The sequence below is a fragment of the Panthera leo genome, chromosome A1, assembly GCF_018350215.1.
Source record: "Panthera leo isolate Ple1 chromosome A1, P.leo_Ple1_pat1.1, whole genome shotgun sequence".
NCBI lineage: Eukaryota > Metazoa > Chordata > Mammalia > Carnivora > Felidae > Panthera > Panthera leo.
Genome location: NC_056679.1, coordinates 97,036,035 through 97,058,721, shown reverse-complemented (window position 1 = coordinate 97,058,721; position 22,687 = coordinate 97,036,035). Strand labels below are relative to the sequence as shown.

The 22,687-nt window shown below is 41.8% G+C and overlaps 1 long non-coding RNA gene across 1 annotated transcript in view; it reads left to right on the top strand.

Moving 5' to 3' along the window:
- Positions 1 to 22,687, top strand: part of LOC122200153 — a 76,098-nt gene that overhangs the window by 5,660 nt on the left and 47,751 nt on the right. Inside the window, exon 2 of the long non-coding RNA XR_006193734.1 lies at positions 204 to 341. This is a non-coding gene — a long non-coding RNA (uncharacterized LOC122200153). The remainder of the gene's footprint in view (positions 1 to 203; positions 342 to 22,687) is intronic.

The following is a 22,687-nucleotide window of genomic DNA, read 5'->3' as shown; positions in this document are numbered from 1 at the left end:
CGGGCATGTTTTGATCGGGAAGTTTGAACGGGTGAGCAGGAGGTTACTCAAGGGGAGGAGGTGTGGTCTGAGGTTTCCGTGATTTTCCTGGAGAGGGGGCATGTCGGGGACATAGTCACTCAAGGTGGAGGACACAGAACAAGATGGAGTCGACTGGCATAGGTCCACCCTTTCATGGGCCAATTCATTTTTCCTCCCCATAGGCAGAGCTGAACCATGGGGCAGATTCACCAGACAACTGGCCAGAATACCAAGCGATGAGATGTTTGAAACACTTTTGGATTTCCACATATAATCCCTCACATGACTGGCCAAATGGAATTGGCTCCAGTTCTGATTCAGTAAGTTTGTACGTAGTAGAGATTTATTGAATGTGAAAGTTCTTTACTGCACCTTTTGGTGGAAGTAAAAATCAGTCCTTGCCAGTGCCAATCTATCTCCTTGAGTTCTTTTTCAAAATAAACAACCATGTTGCATTCTGGACCAGGAGACAGAAGCCCAAGTGCTAAGCCTCCTGGTCTCTTGACATATAAAACAATAACCATTTGACTGACCTTTTACCATCTCTTATCTTGGGACAGAGCTACCCTCCCCCAACTGCCTCAGGCATTCTGACTTTACCTTTGTTAACACCTTCATCCAAATTAAGGGCTGCCTAAAAGCCTGTTCTAGGATGGTAGGTGGTGGTAACTCAAAATCAATTGCTCCCCAAAAGGCTTGAGACGTTAATTTAATAGTACCATTAATTTAACATTAACAACCTCATCCTAGACATTTATTTGAGATTTTTATTCTCTCACAACACCTTAAATCAATCATACATTTCTAACCTGGGAGCCTTTCTACTATTTTTTTAAATATATATTTTTTAATGTTTATTTTTGAGAGAGAGAAGCAGAGCGTGAGCAGGGGTGGGGCAGAGAGGGAGAGTGGGAGACACAGAATCTGAAGCAGGCTCCAGGCTCTGAGCGGGCAGCACATAGCCCGATGTGGGGCTTGAACTCACGAATTGTGAGATCATGACCTGAGCCGAAGTCGGATACTTAACCGACTGAGCCACCCAGGTGCCCCATTTTTAAGAGGAATTTACGTATTTCTGATGTAATCCATTATCCATTGATTTAGCATTCACATGGTGCCCTGGAAAATTATTCAGATTTGAAGCCCTGTGTTAATCATAAGGCCTAATTCTTGGATAGCCAAACTTTCCCCCAGTTTTCCACAATTCCACTTTTCTGTCTCTCCTTCTAAGTCTTGAAGCCTTGCTGGAGTCTTAGTGCCAGGACCCAGCACTCTGTCTGACACGTGGCTGGGACTTAGTTGAGGTTTACTGAATCTGAAAGTTCTGTGTTGCTAACATATCCTGGCGATTTCTACAGTAACTGCATCTAGATGCAAATTGAAGGTAGAGCTAAGGAATTACGGAACATGGCAGAGGAGTCAACTTAAATCCCTTAATGTACAGACTTAACGCCATCACTGTGAGAAGCACATCTTCCCTTTTCTGTTAAGGATATGATTTCAATATTGATTCAACTTCCTATTTGAGAGTAAATTGACAGAGTGTCAGCCTACACTGTGAGAAGATGTTAGAGTATATTGCTTAAGTATTTGGGTTTGAACATTCTATCGAGAAGTATGAAATGATCACCAGGCCAGCTAATGTCATGCTCTGTCATGTACTGTGATTCAACAAGCACACAAAAAGGATAAGACTCTTTTGACATATTTGCTCTTGATGTGGATATATTTGCTCTTTGTGTGTGGTGACGATTTATCCCAATCCGAGATTCACTTCATTTCTAGAGAGATGATGATGCCCTTTGCTTTTCATAAGAGAGCTTTACTGTGACACCTTGCAGTGAATTCAAATATCTATCTATGTATAAATCTATAAATCTAAATGTATATACTTTATATGTATTTTTATATATACACACATTATATCTATATCTATATCTATATCTATATCTATATCTATATCTATATCTATATCTATCTGTATGTATGTATGTGTACACACACACACACACACACACACACATTTCTTCTCTTTAACCATCAAAGAGTCAAGCAATTGCTCTCTCTTTTGGAGAGCCATTACCTACTATTAGCTGCAGTACAAAGTATGCTCTTATATATTATCTGGTACACTAATTAAATTGAATGGGGTAGTGAGAATGTATTCACAGTGTTGGAGCTAATGACCCAGTGCATTAGTAGTGATAGAGAAAGCACACTGGAAGACAAATGTCTTGTTTTAATTGCACTATTGTACCATTTGAATAAAGAGAGTGACATTTCTTTCAAATTGTCTGTAAGTAAAGTCTGTCATTATATGAATGGTAAAGTATCATCTCTGCCTCCAGACTAACTAATGTTTAGTAAACAGTTTTCCTTTGTTGATTATATGCATTCGGGGACTGTAAAATCAGTGCTGCTAATGTAATTCTAAATGGGTATTGATACCAATTATGGTTATTATACTGTTGAAAAATTAGGCAGGGTGAGAGCCTCAGAATTGCATTAGAAAAGCTAGTCTATGTGCACTTTCAAAAAAGTCACAGTACCAACTAACAACAAAAGCCTGTGTTCAGGACCCCATGACAGAATAGACATAGAAATACATAGCATCATCTAGGAATGTGGGCTTCCCAAGAGTGGGGTTCTGTTCACTTTGTGAGCAGCTTTGTCTCTAGCATGCAGAACGCCTGGCACGTAGCACCTTATCAATATGTATTTGTTGAATGAGTACAAGTCATATATGGTCTCCTATGATTCATTTTCTCATGAGTACCTAAGATTTATTTCTTTCTCAGTGCATTTAGGCTGCTGTAGCAGAAATGCCATAGATTGGGAGGCTTTCACAACAGAAATTTATTTCTCATAGTTCTGGAGGCTGGACGTCCAAGATAAGGGTACCAGCAAATCGCCTATCTGGTGAGAGATGGCTTCTTGGTGACTTAGGTGGCCATTTTTTTTTTCCTCTGACCTCACATGTCAGAAAGGGTGAGGGAGCTTGCTGTTTTGTTGTTGTTGTTGTTGTTTGTTTGTTTGTTTTTTAATAAAGGCATTAATCCTATTCATGAGGGCTCCACCCTTATGATCTAATCGAAAGATCCCGCCTCCAAATATGGTCACACTGGGGTGTAGGTTTCAACATATAAATATTGTGAAGACACAAATACGGTAAAATCTTGGTTTGCAAGCATCGCTCGTTCCAGAAACATGTTTGTATTCCAAAGCACTTGTATGTCAAAGTGAATTTCCCCATAAGAAATAATGGAAACTCAAATGATTCATTCTACAACCCAAAAATATTTACATAAAAATGATTGCAATACTGTAATATAATATAAAATAATAAAGAAAATACAAATATAAAGAAAAATAATAAAATTGGCTTGCACTTACCTTTGGAAATCTTTGTGGCTAGTATGAGGGAGACAAGCGAGAGGAGGATTATTGTGGAGGATGACTTTCACTATCACCAATGGAATCGCTACTGTTGGCTCAATGAACCTTTTTCTGTACGGGGGTCATTGTGTACGCTCACACAGATGTTGACTACGGTACAGTTTTAATGAACTCTTATCATCTACTGTATTTAGTGTAACTGGCAATAAGGCAGCAGGGGAGGAAAAGGTCTATATCTGCAGGCAGCTGACCTAGAATGAAGCAAAGCATTCCTAATCTTACTCTTGTATGGAAAAGCAAAGGACTGTCCACAGGTGCTTTGAAGTGACAAAAATACACTAGTGCCAGTTGTGGGCACTGTCCAATGTTCTGAAAAATCACTGATTTCTGCCAGAAACTGTGGCCTGAGACAAAGCATCTGGGCATGGGAGACGATTACCCACAATCCAGAGAGAGAGAGAGACAGAGAGAACCATTGGCTCAGTTGTGATCATGTGACATTCAGCATCCCATACAGCTCGTATTGCAAGAGGTTGCTTGTTTATCAAGTTAAAATTTATTAGAAATGTTAGCTCATCTTGTGGAACACTCACAGAACAAGTTACTCACCAGCTCGTATTGCAAGAGGTTGCTTGTTTATCAAGTTAAAATTTATTAGAAATGTGAGCTCATCTTGTGGAACACTCACAGAACAAGTTACTCACAATCCAAAGTTTTACCGTATTCAGGCTATGGCAGTTTCCAAACTATTTACTGTCTTAGTTTATTAGGATTGGACTTGAAATATAGTCCAATCCATTCAACTCCCTGAGTGCCTCTTCTCAAATAAATGTTAAACAGGAACTCTTCAGTGTTATTTGAGAAACTAGGTTGTAAGAAGTTAGGAAATTTGGCCACGGTTGTATGGCTGTGACACAACATGGCTGTTTTGCCCTCTTCCTCACGCTTTCAGCTTCTACCTCCCCTGGGCAACATCGTCCACCCATAGCTATAGTAGTAATAATGTCGTGGCTCCATTCCTATAAGAAATAGAATCAGAACAGCAGTATGCAGGTAACTAGTAAGTTTAATCAAACTGCAAGCTAGGTTTGTATTATTACAATTGTATACATTAAAGAGAGAGATAATTTGTTTCCAATAAACAGAACTCTAGAACATCATGAAAAGAGACTTTTTTTAAAGTTTATTTATTTGAGAGAGAGAGTGCAAGAGTGAGTGGGGGATGGGCAGAGAGAGGAAGAGAGAGAGAGAATTCCAAGCAGGCTTTGCATTGTCAGCACAGAGCCTGCTGCGGGACTCGAACTCATGAAACAGTGAGATAATGCCCTGAGCCGAAACCAAGAGTTGTACGCTTAACTGACCGAACCACCCAGGTGCCCTGAAAAGAGACTTTAGGTACTGGTATCTGTCATAGCCTTAAGGTGTCAGTGTATTTAGTGATTACACTGACAATCTGATATCTGAAACACTAGGCCTGATGGAGAGGAATTCATTTATCTGAGTTGATTTGAGTCCCTAGATTTTTCTAGGTTCTGTTGCAGCTGTTGACAAGTGATCCGACATCTCTACAGGTTTCAACAGTCTTTATGTGGCATATTCTGATGCATAGGCTACAGAAACAACCCCAGGATCAAAGAACAGTCCCTATCTGGGACCTACCTTCCTCTAGGCAGAAGGAAAGGAGCAAGAGAGGCAACAAAAACACCCAGTGGTTCTTGAAGCTTCTGCTCTGGTGTGGCAGACAGTATTTCCATTCACCTTCTCTTGGCTAAGGCAAGTCATGCGGTCAAGTTCAAGTCTCTAGTGGCGTGGTGAGGTATATTCACCACCATAACATAACTCCTGTCTCTTCCTGGGCAGTCTCCATAGTATAGCCAAATCTATTTATTCGTCAATAATCTGATCATATCACTAGCATTCATAAAACCCATTAATGGCTGAGCTCTCCCAACAGGAGGACAATGAGACAAGAGGCATCAGAAGCCTCTGTTCTTGAGTTGTGGGATTTGTCCAAGGGGAGAAGTACAGAAAGCATCTGATTCCATCCAGAAGCCCAGCAGGAGGCTCCTTAAATCTGAGGAGAAGGGCCTGTCTCATATTGTTTTTTCTTGATGATTCTTTTAAGGGAGTTCAAAAATCCTGGATGGCGGCTTGGAATAATTAAGGGGAGTCTGAATAGAAACAGGGCACTGAGGTGGGAAGATGTGGTTTGGGGAAGCAAGAACGGTATTATCTCTGAGATGTGCAGCATTCTTGCTCCGTGGTAGGGTTTAGCAGGGTCACTGGAAAACTAATTTCTAGTTTTCACTTGGTTAAATGTTTGGTATTGTCCAACCCAAACAAAAAGCAACAAAGGATTTTTTTCATTGGACAATTATACTTAGAGCCTGGTACCCACTCCAGAGAAATACTTCAAGAATGAAACAGACCAAAGCGTTTGGCCTCCAGGCATACTCTCCTAACAATGAAACTGGCTGCCTTGCAAGCTATTTCAAAGACATTTCCTGTTTGAAGCAGTCTGCCCACTCTGTGTGAGAGGATGTAGCTGATTATCTTCCTCTAAACAAGGGAAAGACCTCAGGTGGTCTGACTTGGAAGGGAAACCTGGCCGTGGGAGAGAGGAACCTCCAGGGCTAAGAGAAAAGGCGTGAGAGGAAGCCAGAGGAAGGAGATTTAAAGCATAAAATGAACAGGAAGCAATCCACACAAGGTGCGCTGGGAAGGTACTGCTAGCGTTCCTCATTCTGGGAATGCTCGGCCCTTCTCTGGTTGAAGGACTCAGGCAGCTTATCTCATCGACACAAACCGGTGCTGTGTGCCATGCAGGAAAATGTCAGATCTGAGGGCACGCCAGCAAAACATGGTACTGTACAAGTTTTGACTATTTTGTGTAGCGCCTGGTTTTCTAAAGCAGAATATAAAGGAGAGGTTAACTCGCGATACCAAAGAAAGAAAAATGCACTGGATGTAGTTGAACAAGCCTGAAAGAGTAGGATTGAGAGGTTGAACTGAACTCCCCTGAAACAAAGGACAGGAGTGTTTTAAGTGCTGAGGTGAGCTGGCGGCAATTACTGGAAGATGCCCTGGGGGGAGGTCCTCAACGTGACTAGGTCATGTGAGTTTGCTAATTGGTGTTGACTAAGCTCCTACCAGTTCTTAGAGACTGGCAGAGGGGGACACTATTTCCCAGGCTTAATGTTTCAAAGGGATGGCTCTCAGGTCCTCCAGACATTCCTGGGTTATAAAACTGGCAAGAGGCTTTTAAAAAGATTTACGTCTCATGGAGCAGACAAAGAACTGACATTAGAGAATTTTCTCAAGTAAGTTCTCTGAGAAAGATCAGGATCTTTGGTCAGAAAGAAATATGCCTGAAGTTCAGGGAAGTTGGGGGGAATGTGAAGTCCCACTTGGTCAACAAAGGTTAGGGGTCTGATGGTGTGTTTTAAGAGGTCAGTGAGAGCAGGTAAAGGTATTGGTTGCTTCTCTAAAAGGCAACTCACTGAATTCATAAAGAGAATGTATTGTTTTATGTCATGAAAACTTCTGGGTAAAGTTTGATTTGATACAGAGCAGAAGTTTCCTTTTTCAATATCTCTGCTTTGTTTCCTTGACCGCGACACCAGTGTGAGGGAGGTTTTCCCTGTAGGGTTTCAAGTTGGCTGCCCTTTCAAGGGCTAGAGCATGCTTCTCTACTTCCAACAGGAAAAGGGAGTTTTGTCAGAAACTCAGGAAAAAGAAGAAGGCGGTTTTTACCCAGAAGCCCAAAAATATCTCCTTAAGTCCTGTTTGTTGGCTCTTGTGGAGTCACACGTGTATCCCTTAAGGCAATCCCGTGGCCAGGTAGATGGATGTTGCTGATTTCCTTGAATTAGAGGTTGATGGTATCCTACCCAAAGAATTTGGCTGAACATAAGGAGGGTATGTGTATTGGTTTGCTTGGGCTGATGTAACAAAGTACCACAAACTGGGAGGCTTAAAAATAATATAGATGTATTCTTTCACAGTTTTGGAGGATGGAAGTCTTAATCAAAGTATTGGTAGCACGATGATCTCTTGGAAGTTTAGGGGAGAATTTGTTGTATGTCTTTCTCTTAGCTTTTTGGTGCTCCCCACAGTCTTTAGCATTCCTTGGCTTGTAGCTGCATAATGCTGATCTGTGACTTTGTGACCGTGTCATTCTCTATGGGTCTGTGTCCAGATTTCCTTCTATTAACAAGGACATTGGTTTTATTGGATTAGGCCTTACCTTAATGGCCTCATCCTGTTTGATGATATCTGTAAAGACCCCCTTTCCAATTAAGTCATATTTACAGGTACTGGGGTGTTGAGACTTCACCGTAGCTGCTTTTGTGGACCCAATTCAACCACACACAGGATGGATTCCCTTAATAAGGCTTCTTTTGTTTTGAAAAGGGGAACAAATGTTGCACAGGCCATTGAAAAATAACCATACATTGTTGTTAGAAATAATTGTGATTTTAGGCATCCTGCTCCCTGATTGCCATCTCCTATTTTAACATCCCTCTTTCTCTAAAATACCTACTCTAGTAATTCTGTTCCCCTCAAAGGATCTCCCCTCCATCACCCTGGTCCCCTCACTTCCCTCCCTACTTGGCTTGGATTGCTAAATTCTCATTATAATGGCTCTCTTGCTCATACCCTCAACACATTCATTCTCCTAACCTTGGTGCAATGCATTATACAAAACTGTGACCCTAGCGAAATCTCCCTCTTGGAAAAGGACACTTAAATGCTGACTGGTCTCATTTAAAATTTATGACCATAAATCTCGAATGGCCTCTCAATATTGCATCCTATTATATATATGAAGACATATAAATATATATGTATCTTCCCTTTTCTTCAACCCTCCTACAGTCCTCTCACATTCCGGATGCCCACTGATGCCCTTGTTTCTTATTTTAGTGATAAAACAGGAAACAAAATAGAGCCCTTTTAATCCACCAATCACAAAATCTACTAAAGGGCCCCTGACTGTACTCATATATTGTACAGTCCTTCCTGTAGCAGTGGGTGCCTGGACTCCCACCCCAAGTAATAAACCTATCTAGCAAAGCTACCCTCTGCTTCTGGCGTTCCTCTCTCCCCAGCAGTATTTCCCTCCATCTACAGGGTCATTTCCATAAGTATATAATATGCTGTCATATCTCTATTATTTGAAAAGTTATTGCCTGTCTTCGTATCTCTCTAAAGCTCTTTGCTCATTTTTCCTCTTCCTTGTAGAGCAAAATTCCATGAAAGAATTGTCTTTAGTCACTAGTGTCAGCCTCCTACTGCAGCCGGGTTCTCATTTCCAAGACTCTACATGAACAGTTCTTGTATGGTCCCCAGTGATCTCTACCGTGCCAAAACCACTGGCCAGTCTTAGTCCTTGTCTTACCACCCTCTTGCAATGTATTTGATACATTTGTTTGCCTTTTTCCTTTGGACAGGCATTCTGGGAACCACACCTTTGTAGTTAAACCACAGATCTGGGAAGAACACCTCGTCAGTGTCTACTCCTCTTCCTGACATCATATGTTCAAGTGCCCTGGAGCATGGCCCTCAGCCTTCCACTCTCTCTCCAGCTCTCCCCTCACGTCCTTGATGATCTCATTCCCTGCATGACTTATATGTCATCTAAATGCTCACGACTCCAAAATACATGTCTCCGGCCCTTACCTCTACATTGAACTCTAAACTCTTGCGTCTAACGGCCTCCTTTGCATTTCCATTTAGATATCTGCTAAGTGTCACAAAATTATCATCTCAAACAGAAGTCTTGATTTCTACCTCCAATCCTTTTCCTTTCTCTGTCAGCCTCACCTTATATGACAGCAGCGTTCATCCATCTGTCTGGAATCATGCTTGATTGGTCCCATCCTGTTCTGCTTCACATTCTGTCTACCAACTGAACTTGCCAGGTCTAACACCAGAAGATAGCCTGAATCCAATCGCTCTGACCATGTCCACTGTGAGTCGACCCTAAGCTACCGCACTGTTACCTCTCTTCTGTGTAATTTTGACACTCACCGATCAGCTTTTTGCTTCCACTCTTTCCCCCTTATGGTCTATTCCCCTCACATAGCTGCAGCCAAAATTTTTTTTTAAGGTTGTTAATCAGATCGAATTATTCCTTGATTATCACCCAAAGTGCTTATCATAAGCCCATGAGGCTTCACATGATTTAGCACCTGTTCTTTCTAATTTCATCTACCCTCCTCCTACCACTAGCCTTGGCTCCTTCCATCACTTGAACCTACTACTTTGTTTTTCATAGCACCCAACACTTCCTGAATACTATACTATGTATGTAATTGTTCACTGCTGTATCCTTAGCACTTAGAACCATGCCTGGCCAGTAGAAGGTGCTCTATAAACATGGGTTGAATGCTAGTAACACTATTACCGACAGCTCATAGTTCAGCATTTTATATATGCTACGCCCTTGCCGTTCCACATGGGTTATTTCATTTAGTAATGACAACAGCTCTCTAATGTAGGTTCTATTATTATGTCCATGTAAAGGATTAGACACTGAGTCGGATGCCATGTCATACCGCATCTCAATGGTAGAGACTGAATTTAAACCCTGGCTGTTGGTGTTCAGAGCTTTGTTCTGGAATGTTCTGCCTCTCCCAATGCCATACTCTCCATCCTACATTTCAAATCCGGGTATAAACTCAGAGACATTCGCAGCTCTGTTTTGGAAGACCAAGTGGAGATGAATCACATAAGCACCTGCCTGATCTCCACATGATGTCCGAGCTTCCCCTTCCTACCCTAATCTCCAGGTCCTTCTGGAAGCATTTACTCCCTGAAGGCATTTCACCCCCATGACCCTGAGACAGCCTGTTAAGTCTTTTAGGAGTTTTTGTGCATTTCATCTCCCAGGTGAAAAACCGATTCTCATTTGCCCACTCCTATAATATTTTCATTGCCACAGGGATACAAACACATACTTTTAGGCACATGAGAGTGCCCTGAGATGAATGGAGTTGAGTTACCATAAATAATTAGGCATTGAGTATAGCTAAAAAGATATTAGGCCTGTCCTGGAGACTCAGTCAGTATTTGATTAATTAGTAAAGGACTACCAAGAACAAGAATATTGTTGCTTTCCATTTTTAGAAAATGAATTTAATATAATTATTGCTTTGAGAATTACCTTACCTGGAGTGCCCCCTGGCTTGGTCAGTTAAGTGTTCGACGCTTGGTACCAGCTCAGGTCACAATCTTGAGGTCATGAGATTGAGCCCTGAGTCAGGCTTCACGCTGAGTGTGCAGCCTGATTAAGATTCTCTCTCGGGGCGCCTGCGTGGCTCAGTCGGTTAAGCTTCCAACTTCGGCTCCGGTCATGATCTCGCGGTCTGTGAGTTCAAGCCCTGCGTCGGGCTCTGTGCTGACAGCTCAGAGCCTGGAGCCTGTTTCTGATTCTGTCTCCCTCTCTCTCTGACCCTCCCCCGTTCATGCTCTGTCTGTGTCTCAAAAATAAATAAACATTAAAAAGAAAAAAAAAGATTCTCTCTCAATTTCTTCCTCTGCCCCTCCCTTGCTCACACACACACACTATCTCTCTCAAAATAAATAAATAAACATTAAAAAAAGGAATTGCTATCCCTATGCATAATAGAGCTTGATGTATATGTTTTAATTGCCAAAAATATATTTTTAACTTTATTTATTTTTGACAGACACAGAGACAGCACGAGTGGGAGAGGGGGAGAGAGAGAGAGAGAGAGAGAGAGAGAGAGAGAGAGAGAGAGAATTCCAAGTAGGCTCCATGCTGTCAGTGCAGAGCCTGACACGGGGCTTGAACCCACAAAACTGTGAGATCATAACAAGAAAAGAGTTGGACACTTAACTGACTGAGCCACCCACATGCTCTGCCAAAAATAATTTTTTTTGTGTATGACTATCACTCCTAAGAAGGTACAAGAGTGAATTGGAAGAAATTTTCTCTCCTACCTGTGTCTGAAATTTTATTTTTTAGGAAGAGCTACAGTGGAGGGATCAGGCAGCTTATTATAAGAGAGAGCTATTACTTCCTTCAATACTTGTCTTCCTACAGAATGTGTTGTGTAATTCTGCTCCGTGCTTGCTTACCTTGAGTGTTTAACTTTAATCCACTTACCAACCTGTAGAATGTTCACTACCTATGTGTTTTATTTTGTAGCTGGAAAATAATCCTTTAGGCTGTTTTTTAAAAATAACACATTCACTTAAAAAAAATTTATTGACATTTATTTATTTTTGAGAGACAGAATGAGACAGAGCATGAGCAGAGGAGGGACAGAGAGGAGACTCTGAAGCGGGCTCCAGGCCCTGAGTGAGCATTCAACACAGAGCCCGATGTGGGGCTCGAACCCACAAACTGTGAGATCATGACCTGAGCCGAAGTTAGACACCTAACCGACTGAGCCACCCAGGTGCCCCCTAACACATTCACTTTAACCTGAAGTCAGCTCACTTATTCTTATTTATGCTGAAAACCTCTTCTTTCAGAGAACTCTCTCCTGATACTCGAATATTCAAATAACTGGTTTTGCTTCCTGCTTTTTGGACCTGGAGGCTTGCACTGATTCCGTAGTAGATTTTGATGCTGATCATAAGATAAAACCAGTTTTTATTATTATTTATTATGCTTTCATGATTATTACTATTATTTTTATTTGAGAGAGAGAGTACATGCACGTGTGCACATATGAGTGGGGGAGAGGAGCAGAAGGAGAGAGAGAATCTTAAGCAGGCTCCGTGGCAAGCGTGGAGCCCCACGCGGGGCTCAATCCCACAACCCTGGGATTATGACTTGAGCCAAAATCAGGAGTCAGATGCTCAACCCACTGAACCACCCAAGCACCCCTTCTTATTCCCCCCTCAAGAGGAGGTGCCTGGGATATTATTGGAAAAAGCAAACCAGTGACTGTCTTCTAAAGAAATGGTTCTCTTGGTCTTGGCCCACCATGGCTTATTTTCTCAGGACTGGCCACTGTTAACCCACTTTGTTCCCTAAAAAATGATGTTCTCACATGTTCTCCTGGCAACACACAAGAATCACCGTCCAGTGAGCAGCACACACACGCGCACATTCACACACTCAGGAATATGACTCTCCTCCTGACACACGGGGCCAAAGTTGAGAATGAATTGCTTGGAATCACTTTCCCAACAACAGGGACAACAAATTTGCTGATTCGCTCAGTTCTTGAGGAAAAATCAATTGTGTCAAATCATCTTGCGGTACGATCGGAAACATGGTGAGCACAAGTCAATTCGATATTAATTTGGTACTTTGTATTTGACACTGCTTGACATGGAGCTGAATCTGACTGTCCTGCCCCATAAAGCAGGCACGATGGGCTGTACCTTGATCATTTTACTACCGTCTACCCCTATTTATACTACCATCACTGTAATAGCTACTGTCACTGTTTCTACAACTCCCAGGAAACTTATATTAGGCACTCAGTTTCTGACAGGCACTGTTCTGATTATTTTTGCTTAATACAACAGCTCTGTGCCATAAGAACTATTAAGATGTCTAGGGGCACCTGGGTGGCTCAGTGGGTTGAGTGTCCGATTTCGTCTCAGGTCATGATCTCACAGTTCGTGGGTTCCAGCCCCATGTCGGGCTCTGTGCTGACAGCTCAGAGCCTGGAGCCTGATTCAGATTCTGTGTCTCCCTCTCTCTCCCTCTGCCCCTCCCTCCCCCTCTCAAAAATAAATAAACATCAAAAAAAAAAAAAGAACTATTAATATGTCTATTTTATAAATGCACAAATCCCGTCACAAAGCAGTTAAACAGCTTGCTCAAAGTCACATAGCTACTAAGTGGCAGAATGGGGGTATAAATTCTAGCTCCAGAATGTTGCACTACCCTGTACTCAGCATCTAATTAACAATAGCATGCAGGGTGGATGCTTCAAAGGAACATTTACTTTGTATATTTTAATATGTTAGTGTAAGCACTCTGAATGATTTGTCAGTATGGCCTGCATATGTGATCCTATTGTTTTATTTTTTTAATTAATTGCATGAGATCAACCCACTTTTATGGGCTATCTATCTTGGTACTATCTTCTTGAAGCTTTCTCTCCCCTCTTTCCCTAAATGTCCAAGAACCTAGAAGGTCTACTTAGTCCCGTAGGGATGGTTCACCTTCCAGGTGGACAGGGGGTTACCTGCTCAGTTCTCTCCTACTTGCCTTTCCTCCTCAATGCCCCATGGTGTTGCTCTTGATGACTGGTCCCCCATCACACTATAGAGCACGATTCAGTCTTTTGCTATAATTATGTCTTAACAGTTCATTCATACTCTTTTTAGTGACCACATATCATGTACCTGGCCCTGTGCTGTGCTACCAGCTAAATTACAAAGAAGATAAAGAGACAACAATGCCCTCTTTATGGAGCTTACATTCTAGTGGAAAAGGCTGACAATAAAAAAGGAAGCCAATGGGTGCCTGGGAGATTCAGTTGGTTGAGCATGTGACTCTTGATTTTGGCTCAGGTCGTGGTCTCATGGTTCGTGGGTTCGGGCCTCGCATGGGGCAATGCGCTGTCAGCTTGGTATTCTCTGTCTTATTCTCTCTCTGCTCTCTGCCCCTCTCTGGTTCACGTTCTTCACACCACCCCTCCCCCCCAAAGGAAGCCAGTAACTAAATATACATCATTATTAGTGCTTGAAGAAAAGAAGAAGGAAATAAAGGGTGTGGGTCTATTACAGATAATCAGGGAGGACAGCTGTAAGGAAGTGCCTTTTAAGCTGAGAGCCACAATTATACAAATGCTCTAAAATTAGATTATGTGGTGGTTTCACAACTCTGTGAACATCCAAAAAACATTGAATTGTATACCTTAGTCTGGTGAACATTATGTTATACAAGTCATGTGTCAATAAAAATGTTAAAAACAAAACCAAAACGCTGACATGCAGAGATATGACCAGAGGTACACTCCTCTGTATCTGCTGCTTTTGTACCTTTTGAGGATTCTATTGTATGAATTGGGAAAATTCTTAGTTATCCACATTGATTGAAAATTTGGCTTTCTTGGGGTCCCCGGGTGGTTTGGTCGGTGAAGCGTCTAACTCTTGATTTTGGCTCATGTCCTGATCTCCGCATTGTGAGATGGAGCCCTGTGTCAGGCTCTGCACTGAGTGTGGAGCCTGCTTGGGATTCTCTCTTTCCCTCTGCCCCTATCCCACTCATGTGCACACACGCATGCATATGCTCTCTTGCTTTCAAAAATAATGAAATAAAATAAAATAAAGTAACATAAAGTAAAAATTGGGCTTTCCTGAGTGGGTTGTCATTTGTCCATCTGCATTAGCTCTTTTACTTCTACTGGTATTTTCTCTTTGTTGCTCCCTATCCCAGTGAGTTTATGCCCTTAAAAAAATTTTCTCTGCTATGGTTTTGGTGAAGTTCAAAAGAAAGCAAAATTGGATGGATTTATTCAATCTGTAATCCGAGCTAAGAACTCCCATTATATTTTCTAAACGGTTACCGTGTATATAGCTGAGGGGTGTTGTTCTGTATGCCAGCCACCATACTTAATTTTCTTATCATTTCTAATAGTTTTTTCAGTCAATTTTCTTGTGTTTTTGAGTATATAATTATATCAAGTGCATATGATAATCATGCCTATATCTTGCCGATATTTATGTTTTATTTCTCTTGGCAATTGCATTCACTTTTAGAAAAAGTGAAATGATAATGGTGATAATGGTAGTCTTTGATTTGTTTTCCCTGAATGTTAATGGAAATGCTTCAAAGGTTTCATCATAAAGCATGGTGATTTGGTTTGAAACACATCTTTAGAAATAAAACAAAATAAAACAAAACAAAGAACACAACAACAGCAAACCTGAATGTTGGAAGAAGCCAGCCACCCAGAGAGGCATCATTGAGTGATGAGTCAAGAAGACTTGGAGACCAGTGTGGCAGAGCTTGGTGAGCATGGGGAAGAGCAGACAGGATGGATTGTTGACATGGGCATGCCTGGCGTGTAGTGATTTCTAGAATGCTGGATCTGTGTAGACAGAGGTAACAGTTCCTTGTCATTTCTGCTTCAAGCTTGGCTTTTATGATGTCTTTGAATCTGCACGAGTCACTTCTGCTTCTAGCAAGTGGCTCCACCATTTCCACTGCCCATCTGTACCTCTGTACAGATGGATTAACTGTAGTGTAGTAGTGGAGGTTGGGGAAGAAAGCACTGATATTTCTCTGCTTGAACAATCTGCCTTGTGGTTTTCAGCTGCACAGTTACTTTGTCTTTTGCCGAGGGGTTATTCTCCCTACTCACCGTCTCCCTTGCAGTCCCGAGTGAGCTCATAGCCAGTACCCTCATCTGTCTTCTGCACTGTCCTTGGAACGTGCAGGAACATCTGAATCCCACTGTTCAATAGATAATATTATTTCACTTAATTATGTTACATGGCAATTTCTCCTTCACTGTTACTCTGTTTCACTGTGAGCCTTTTCCTAAGGCATGTGATACTTGTCTAAGTTATTCTTTAGGAAGTGAGGTAAGCTCCCTGCTTGGCGACTTTTCCAGAATTCTATGATTGTTTTTAATATCACTATCCTGGATTTTCAACCTAGAATATGAGGGTGAATGCGGGAAGCCAGGCAAACCATTTGATCTTAGCCTCATCTGTCTGTATCCTACAGGACTTCTTAGTCTTCCAGGAAGGTATTTCCCACTTTTTTCCACCATCTGCCTCTCTACCCTAAAGTGTCCAGGGAAATTCTCTGCTCAGACCTCCTTGCTTTGGATACATGGAGTGAAGCTTTGAGGATTTTGAGGACCCTGTCCTTTCTCAACCGTGTTGGCTATGTTATCAACAATAATCTGAGTGGAAACACCGAATCGAGACATGACTTCTAAGTTCGAGGCTGGGCCCAGCCTTTGCTATGGAGAAGTCATGCTCTTGTTTCGATGGGTGAGTAGCTATAGGGAGTAGGGCAAAATGATTTACCTGGAATGAAACATTTATCAGTTTAACATTGAAAGCATTCTTCCTATTCTGTGTGGAGAAGGTTTTGAGGCTGAGCCAGGCTAACAGGTGGCATGCTGGGCTTGATGAGTACAGTGAGTCACTGGCATAGAACTTCAGTGGGCTTTTGGTGCTTACCTAACTTCTCTTCCAGTCTACCAGAACCCACAGGTATTCAGGTGTCTGCTCTTTCCCACTTGGCTGTTGGAACTCAAGAGGAAACTGAGCCCACCTCCCCCATCTCCCACTGCAAGAAGAGATCATTAGTTTTATTCAATCCTTGTGATTACATTCCAGCTGTCAATAATCTAATCCTGAGGGAAATCTTTACATTTCTCCAGGTGAATTTCATTGGTAAAGGGTTTCCATATGCCCTAACTTGACCTAATCACATTCAACGGAAGTTCTTTTATTTCATGACTGGCAAAGAATCCCTCTCTTTTTTTGGATGTGCCGAAGAAGCCTGTGTGACCCCGGCTGCTTCTGAAAGCCTTCTTGTGAGTAAGGTAAAACAGCCTTGGGGTGAAGCAGATCCTGTAAATGCAGAAAAAAGAGAGACAACGAGCCAGGGTAAGCCGAACATCTCTGAGGTCTCCTCTCCCTTTGAACTTGCTATGCAAGACAATACATTTCCCCATTGTTTAAGACAATTTGACACTGGATTTCTGCTTTGGTTTTGTTTTGCAAGCCCAAATCTTTTATCTGGCACAAATGGGTTGGAGAGAGTAGTAGCTTGGCATCAAGTAAGTGACATTCCTTCTAGAGACATTGAGACACTGAGTTAGAAACCCAGAGGAAACCGAGGATAGTTTGGGGAGGTGTGTAAAGATACCTTTTATCTCAAGTACGGTGGCAACAGTAGGTTGGTAATGTTGTACAGTTGCCACGGGGTGTGGAGAGAGTAGGTGCAGGTAGTGTCTGGGTTAGAGGAGGAGGAGGAATAAAAGTAACTAACATTGAGAACATTGGTTCTTGGCACTGATTTCCCTTTTGGATACACAATCATATTTTTTGCTTTTCAACAGAGATAGATGTTTAGAGAGAGAAACCTGAGATTCTGAGATACTAGGTAACATTCCTGTGATAGTATAGCTGTATGATCTCATTCCATTCAAGCTTGCCTGGCATCCATGGTGCTTTCTATATTCCTCAGCATCTACGGTACGGTTTAATAATTTAAGGAAGCAACAAAGCCCAGAATACTTTTATTTTTTGTGTCTCTTAAATCTTACTGATTTTATTAATTTATTTTCAGTTGTAGTATTGTTGAGATAAAATATTGTATTAGTTTCAGCGATCTGACTTTTAAAAAATGTGTATTTATTTTTGAGAGAGAGAGACAGAGCACGAGTGGGGGAGAGAGCAAGGGAGACCCAGAATCAAAAGCAGGCTCCAGGCTCTGAGCTGTCAGCACAGAGCCCAACACGGGGATGTGAGATCACGACCTGAGCCAAAGTCGGATGCTTAACTGACTGAGCCACCCAGGCACCCCTTGACATTTGTATAAATTGCAAAATGCCCACCTTCTGTCAGCATACAAAGTTATGACAGCATTATTGACTATATTCCCTGTGCTGTACTTGACATGTTTTAAAATGATTATTTGTTTTGAGAGAGAGAGAGCATGAGCAGGGGAAGGGCAGAGGGGGAGAGAGAGAAAAGAGAGAGGGAGAGAGGGAGAGAGGGAGAGAGGGAGAGAAGGGGAGAGAGAGAGAGAGAGAGAGAGAGAGAGAGAGAAAATGAATGAACCCCAAGCAGGCTCCATGCTCAGTGCAGAGCCCAACACGGGGCTTTGATCTTAAGACTGTGAAATCATATACTGAGCAGAAATCAAGAGTGGGACTCTCAACTGACTGAGCCCCTATACGTCACATTAAAATTTTTCTTTTTATGTTTTATTTATTTTTGAGAGAGAGAGAGACAGAGACAGAAAGTGAGCAGAGGATGGGCAGAGAGAGGGGGGGGACACAGAATCTGAAGCAGGCTCCAGGCTCTGGGCTGTCAGCACAGAGGGGCCTCAAACTCACAAACCGGGAGATCATGACCTGAGCCGAAGTCAGATGCTTAACTGACTAAGCCAACCAGGTGCCTCAATATACTTCACATGTTTAAAAGAGGTCTATCAAAAGTGATAACATGAAGAGGAGACATGTCTCCCAGCTTTAAGGAGCATTGGCTAACTCAGAATAGATTCAGAATAACTCATTTCTTGAGGTTTTAGATTCTTTGTGCTAATTGTTTCAATGTTCTGAGGGCAGAACACTCTGAGCTTTTAAATCCTTAACCACAAGCCTGAAAAACAACTCAGTCATCTGAAAGATGTCAGCACAACAATCCATAGATCCTAGGACTTTGGGGAAGCTGTTTTACCTCTCTTATGCAGCCAATACCACAAAGCCAGGCGGAAGGCGCCCCACAGAGCCCTGCTGTTCACTGTTTCTCCAAATGTTGCTGGAATTATTGAGAAGATAGACGAAGTGGGTGAATTTAGGGCATATGCATTGTGTAATGTTACCATCTATCGTCCTTTCCAATCCTTCTCTCCTTCAGATCCTTGCTTTTAATGGTGAGTGAGAAGAGACGAATCCTGTAGGGTTCTGGGCAAGGAGAGTTAGGATGGTTTGGGTTGCATTTTCTGTTATGTTGTTTCCCTCCCCCCCCCCCCCCCCCCCCCCCCCCCCCCCAGAAGCATTTTCTTTTTTACTAGGAATCTTTTTCCTTGGATCAAGATGACATACAATGAACTTCTTTCTCCTCTGCTAGTTTAGCCCGACAGGCCAGAGCCCCATTCTTCTGGGAAATCCTACATTGGATTTGGAGGAATTCTGATACGTTTTCCCTTAGGGAGAGTAATGAATTACCCGTAATATGTAATTACACAGAAGTTTTCCTATTCAATTTCTATCTTAAATATTCAGTTTCTTCTCCCTAGTAGCTTATCTTAAACATCTGGCTGGTTCTGGGAGAAGATTTCACATGAAACTACTTTTCTTATTCATTAGCTCTGCCTTGATAATTCAGAGAGACCCTCAAGGTATATGTGATTATTACGAATCGTTGATAAATGGAACTCTTTTTTTTTAATTTTTTTTATTGTTTATTATTTTTGGCAGAGAGAGAGAAAAAGAGAGAGAGAGAGACAGACAGACAGAGAGAGACAGAGAGCAAGCAGGGAAGGGGCAGAAAGGGAGACTCAGAACCTGAAAGCAGGCTCTGAGCTATCAGCACAGAGCCCTACGCGGGGCTCAAACTCACAAACCGTGAGATTATGAACTGAGCTGTAGGTGGCCGCCCAACTGACTGAGCCACCCAGGTGCCCCCAAAATGGAATTCTTTTTTTAAATTAAGTGGTATGTTTGCTTTTGGCTTTTGCGTTTCAGAGGTAGGAGGTGAGGAGCTTGAACTTTCCGTTTGTGTAGGCCAAAAATGATCAGATGCTAGCAACTTTGTTAGGTTCACCCTAATTCCATGTGTTCACATTCTGCATGAAGTTGTTCTCTCATAAATATTTCCTCTTCTTTCTCTCATACATTTTCTGATTGAAAAAAAAAAAACCTGAAAATGAATTCCTTTTTAAGTTTCTGAGGAAAGTCATTTACATTGAATATTTCCTTGCAAATGAATCAGCTGCTGTGTTTTACCCGTCTTTTATGTGAAAGCATATTTTCACAGTTCTTTTCTACCAAAGAATTCATGCTGCAGTTTCATGAAAACTCCTATAACAAAAGTAAAATATCTGTCTTGATATTATTTATAAGGAACATGAGTGGAGTTAAACTTGAATGCGTTGCAAAATAGAACTAATTGAAACAGAATAAGTATCTTCCTGCCTTCTTGTGCCAATACCTCTTACTTGATTTAAACCTATGTTCATAAAGTGACCAAAAGTAAATCACATAATCTATTAAGAGGGAAAGAGGGTAAAATTTTGAAACTATATAACCAAAAGCTAGATTTTCATTCTGCTGCGAATATGGTTACTTAGTATTATAATTACGGAGAGTAGATACTTTTTTTAAAATTATTTTTAATGTTTATTTTTGAAGGAGAGAGAGTGCAAATGGGGGAGGGGCGTGCGCGCGCGCACACACACACACACACACACACACACACACACAGAATCCGAAGCAGGCTCCAGGCTCTGAGCTGTCAGCACAGAGCCCTACACGGGACTCAAACCCATGAGCCATGAGATCATGACCTGAGCCAAAGTCAGACGTTTAACTGATTGAGCCATCCAGGTGCTCTGAGTAGATACTTCTTTTTTTAAACGTTTATTTATTTATTTTGAGACGGGGGGGGGGGGGGGGGGGGGGGGGGGGGGGGGGGGGGGGGGGGGGAGGGGGGGGCGGAGAGAGAGAGAGAGGGCGAGTGAGCAGGGGAGAGGCAGAGAGAGAGAGGGAGAGAGAATCTCCAGCAGACTCTGCACTTTCACACTGTCAGTGTGGAGCCCAACGTGGGGCTTGAACTCAAAAACCATGAGATCATGACCTGAGCTGAAATCAAGAAGTCAGATGCTTAACCAACTGAGCCACCCAGATGCCTTGAGAGTAGATACTTAATAAAAATTTTCAGCCCTCTCAAAACAAAACAAAACAAAACAAAACAAAACCTTTTGATTGGACATTAGTTTTTATTGAGGCCAGCAAATGTAAAGAACTGAAATCAATGAATTTTACTTTTAACTTTGGTTATTTTTAGGAACTCGAGGTTTAACACATTATATTTTCACCTGTGGAAACTGGATGCACAGTCACCCTGATAATGCTCGTCTTCATGGGAATGGGTAGAATGTTTCCTTGGTTACTGAAAATGAGGCAATCACAAGAACACCTGCCCCCAAAGAGTAACTATTCTTGGAAAATCCCCCTAGGGCTGTTCTGTCTGCACACTGGTGTGTTAGAAGTCTCTTGTTTTCACTTCACCTCCCTCAGTCCCGACGGACCCAACAGGTGTAATTTGGGGAGGAGGGGGATGGTGGGGGGTATTCTCTTTTGTCCACCTCTCTGCTGACTCTTTTCATTCTCTAACTTTGTAGGGAGGTGCAGGGCATTGCTAAATGGGGCACGCTCACTGACTGGGCAGTGTTAGGGAAGATGGGAGGAGAATTAGGACAAAATTTTGAGGTTTGTTGTCATTAGTGTGAAACACATCCAGATGGCAGGGATCTTACATCCTTTTCTTTCTTTTCTCCTGTTTTCTTTTTGTTCCTCCTCCTCTTCTCCCCCTTTCTTTAATGCCTCCTTCCTCTCCCTTCACCCCAGTTCCCTCTTGTCTTCAGTTTCCTCAAAATTACTTGGTAATCTGGTTTGGTGTGTGGAGTGTGTTTTCCATAAAATGATACTGTAAATGACGGTTAGATTCTGTGCTAGTTCATGAGCTTTAATTCTTAGTGTTGTTAAAATATTATATTGAGATTACAAAATCACATTGTTGCAATATTGGTAATTAAACCCAACAGAAGACATTTAATTAAAAGTAGACATTTAGTGTACAAGGATAATTTTTAATCCTATTTTATATTTCACTTCATTTGCTCTCATTTTAACTTAATTTTAGGGTTCACTATAACTTCCAATTCAGTTCTGAGATTTTAATTTATTAAATCACTTAATTCATTTTTTTCCCCATTTAACTTGACTTAGAGAAGATGTCTGTGATAAAATCGAATCAATACTCTTCCATTGAAGACATAAAGAAATTAAGAAGAGTAAATGCTTGAGTCAATGATTCTCATCATTAATTAAGTGAGGCAGAATTTTTTTTTTTAAATTGTGTTACACTAGTCATTTTCTCCTCCTTTACCCATGTTACCTAGTTGGTAGCAGCATCTTTTCAAGACTTCCAAGCCAGAGATTTCAAAGACATTATATAGTGATCTGATATCTCCTATCATTACTAAAACACACGTGAGCTTTTAACTTTTTAAACTTTTGCTACAACTGAACTCAGTTTCTGTTTTGAGCAACTCATTTCCCTGGAGTGGCAGAAAATTTGTTCTGATGAGGGTTTCCCTCACTTCGTCCAAATGGAACTTACATCCTAGGAGGTCTCCGTGGAGCCATAGTGTTTCTGACGGTGGGGTGCGTCTATTAGACCCGCAGTGCCTTCTGGATGTGCTGGCATCTTTAGTCCTACTACCGTCTGTCTGGTCCTTGGTCACTGGAGCCCACAAGCTACTGAACAGAGCCCCAAGTTCTTGTTGTCAAGGCTCTAGCCACACCACCATGTCTCTCTGCTACTTGTGTGCACTCTTGGACATATAGGAGCC